Source organism: Mus pahari, chromosome 11 (genome assembly GCF_900095145.1).
Source record: "Mus pahari chromosome 11, PAHARI_EIJ_v1.1, whole genome shotgun sequence".
NCBI lineage: Eukaryota > Metazoa > Chordata > Mammalia > Rodentia > Muridae > Mus > Mus pahari.
In genome coordinates, this window is record NC_034600.1 from 57,408,330 (window position 1) to 57,412,069 (window position 3,740).

Consider the following 3,740-nt stretch of genomic DNA (forward strand, 5'->3'; position numbering starts at 1 on the left):
TACTCTCCTTGCTTCTCTGAAGGCTGTTCAGCCTGAGGTGGGGGAAAGGGAGGTGCAGAACGAGAGGGAACGCACACCAGAACGACACAGCATCTGCTTCTTCACAGTAACGTAACAGATTGCTGGGCTGAGTCTTTGGTTTTATTTTATAAGTGTAGGGTTTTGTCAGCAGGACTGTGCAATAGATGATTGTAGTGCTTGCATCATGCAGTGCTTGCAGAGACCAGAAGAGGGCAGTAGATATCCCCTGAACTGGAGCTGTAGCTGGTATTGATCTGCCATGTGGGTGTGCTGGGAATCAAATACAAGTCCTCTGGAAGAGCAGGAAGTACTCTTAACTGCTCAGCCATCTCTCCAGCCTTAGAAGGAAGATTATTTCCTCCCAGTTGGCTGAGAAAGAGCTTTCAGTTGTTTTTAAGTTAATTTATTTTTTGCACTTTTCAGTTTTCCCTCCCACCTCTCCTCCCAGTTCCTTGACACATTCTCCACATTCTCTCTCTCTCTCTCTCTCTCTCTCTCTCTCTCTCTCTCTCTCTCTCACACACACACACACACACACACTCCTCTATTTCGCTTTAGAAAAGTGTAGTTCTCCCATGGATATTAAATGGCCGTGGCATAGCAAGTTGCAGTAAGACAAGGCACCTCCTCTCCTATTAAGGCTAAACAAGACAGCCCAGGAGGAGGAAAGGGACCCAAAGGCAGGCGACAGAGTCAGAGAGAGCCCTGTTCCCACTGTTAGGCGTTTCACAGGAAGACCAGAGCTTTCAGGTTTGTGTCCTCAGAAATTACTCATTCCAATGTGTTTGCTGAATTAGCCACCAATGGAAGGAAATGGGGTAAACACCATGATTTAGATCTGGTTTGTATTCCAAAGTTTATGTGCCAGAAGCTTGGTTTTCAGGGTTTCTCTGTCAGGACGGTAGAGGTGGGTTAAGGGAAGCCTGGTGGAGGTGCACAGGTCATGGGGATACCACTCTCGTGAATGTCGCCTGCTGTGTCTTGGGAGATGTCAGACGTGACAGGTATAAATGATTTCTCTCAGGAAGAGGGTACTTTAAAAGTCCCTTCAGGGCTCTTGCTTTCTGTCTCTCTGGGTGATTTCCTGTGCATGTGCTCCCACGAAACTGTCACCCAAGCAAAGGCCGACACTGAAGTCCTGTGTCTTCAGACCTGTGAACAAAATAAACTTCTTTTCACAAAGCAAAGTGTCGGCACCAGGTAGTTTGTTACTGCAACACACAGTGAATCAAGACACTACACTACAAGTATTTATAATGTGTGCTCTGGCACTCAAAACTTTGTCAGGCCTGGAGAAAGAACACAAAAAATCGCTGTTGAATATAGTTTCCCCACATATAAGCATATAGCCTTATCTGTAAGAACTGAGCCTTTCCAGGAGTGGGATGGAGAGCCAAGAGATAGGACTGTCCCAGTGCCCCTTGCTATCCTGCCTGATTTCCCCTGGGGCCTTAGGTCCCCATCCTAAAGCAAACCTTGGAGTCCTGAACTGAGACTTATACTACTAAGCGGTCATGAAATCCTTCCCTTTCCCAAGTTCTAATCTTGCGTCACAGTCATGAGCACCCTGAAGCTGAATGTAAGCTCAGAGACCATCAGAGCCCACCTCCTGCCTTAGAAGTCAGGGAATCTGGAAAGAATTGAGTGAGCTGAAGGAGTCAAGGACACCATAGGAAGATCTACAGTGTTAAATAACCTGGGCCCGTTGGGGCTCACAGAGACTGAACTACCAACCAAAGAGCATACATGGGCTCAACCTAGGCCTCCTACACATTTGTGGCAGATGTTCAGCTTGGTCTTCTTGTGCGTCCCCCAACAATTGGAGTGGAGGTTGTCTCTGACTCTGTCGTCTGCTTTTGAGCCTCCTTTCCCTAACTGGACTGCCTGGTTGGGCCTCAGTGGGAGAGGATGTAGTTAGGTCGATTACAGTTGGATATCTCAGGGTTGGGTGGTACCCAAGGGTGGCCTCTCCTCAGAGAAGAGGAAGGGGTAGTGGGGGAGGAGTTTCTAAGGGTGGGAGGAATGTGAGGAGAGGAGGGACTGGGGTGGGGTGGGGTAATCGGGATGTAAAGTGAATAAATAACTTTAGGAAAAAAAGAAGAAAGAAAAGGAAAGAAAGAGAGGGAGAGAGGGAGGGAGGGAGGGAGGGAGGGAGGNAGGNAGGAAGGAAGGAAGGAAGGAAGGAAGGAAGGAAGGAAGGAAGGAAGGAACTAGGGAATCTAATGGAGACTACTGCCAGGACTTCTGAGTCCCTGCTATGACCCTTCCTAGAAAGAATGGATCCTGTCTTCCCTTGGCTGACAGCTATATAGAAACTGTCAGGTAAAGAATCTTTTCACATGTACTTGTTTGGAAGAATCTAGTCCAGATGACCCAGTGTCCCCATGGTGTGAGACCAAAGACTGGGATTGGGAGGCATTGCTGGTAGTGGAGGGTGCTGGGTCAGATTCCCCAAACTCTGCCAGCTGGCTAGCTGTTTAGTTCACCTGCAGGGACAGATGGCTCTCAGTCCCAGACTACCTTACATCAGTTCTTCCCCGGTCTAGAGACAAGAGGTGCCTTGTGGGAAGCAAGGCCATGGCCCAAGCTCGACCTCACACGGAGTTTCTTTCTCGTTGCCCAATTCTCTCGCCCCCGGTCAGTTTCGCACTCAGAGGAACAACAGCTCCAGTCTGGGCCGGGTAGTGAGCTCACTGCCTGCTCTCGCCACCGCCTTCTTTGTACAACCACCAGGCCAGCTAACGGTCAGGAAGTGGTCCTGTCAATCACTCCGAGAGCTCTTCACTGCTTACAGTGTCCAGGGAGAACACCGGGGGCTCTCTCTCCCACAGCCAGCCCCGTCCAAGTTACTGCATTAGTCCCTCCTTGTTTATTACCTGCCAGGCTTAGAGCAGCAACAAGTTCAGAATGGTCCGGCACATATATTTATAAAATGTAAGTGGTCATGGGGAAGCTGCGTTTAATAAGGAAAGCGAACCAATCAGATGGGGACAGCGAAGGCTCTCCGTTTTACCATATCCAACAACTAAAAGCACAGACAGAAAGTTCAGTTAATTTCGAACTTCAGAGAAATGACGACTAATCCTTTAGTCGAAGTGAATGCTGGGCAGTGTTTGAGATGCACTCACACTAAGCATTATTTGTTCTGTCTCTTTATCGGCAACACCGACGTAACCGTACTGCACTGTGTTTTATCCCGCCTGCGGCGGTTCACGGTCACGATCTCCGAAGCCTTGACTCTTGACTGTTGGGGAGGAAATCTGGGACTTCTCCAGTCCTGACGTCAGCAGCCCTTCCTTGCTTTCGTCACACGTGCTGCCCCAGGGCCTCTGAGGAGCTGCCTGGAAGGCTCACAATGCCTGCGCCTGGGAAGTCCCGGAAACAGGATGCGCATGCGATTATTAAGTGTTTGCAGAGAATCTTGTTTGATTCCTCGGGGTCTGATAGGATTTGTCTACGATTCCCTTGCTCTGTTAATGAGAAATGAATGTTTAGGTGACATCGGTCATGTTACTGCCCATTAGGTGGAAAATTAGTTAAGGGTCATTTCAGTTACCAGTTCTAAGACTCTCTCTCTCTCTCTCTCTCTCTCTCTCTCTCTTATATAATGCTTTCCTATTATCATCCCCAAATCATGCAGTATGGTTCTTTATGGCTTTAAAATAAGAGAGTATTGTTGAAAACTTGGGAAACAGACAAGAGAGGAAGAGAAATAAGCA

General features: G+C 48.4%; 1 long non-coding RNA gene across 6 annotated transcripts in view; it reads right to left on the reverse strand.

Moving 5' to 3' along the window:
- Positions 1-538: 538 nt before the first annotated feature.
- The window catches only part of LOC115065007, a 57,715-nt gene continuing 54,513 nt past the window's right edge, over positions 539-3,740 (reverse strand). For 5 of the 6 annotated variants that reach the window (XR_003844817.1, XR_003844816.1, XR_003844818.1 and 2 more), the window contains 2 exons: positions 2,898-3,491; positions 539-1,173 (listed from right to left, as the gene is read on the reverse strand). This is a non-coding gene — a long non-coding RNA (uncharacterized LOC115065007). The remainder of the gene's footprint in view (positions 1,174-2,897; positions 3,492-3,740) is intronic. The other variant, XR_003844814.1, reaches the window with a different exon arrangement.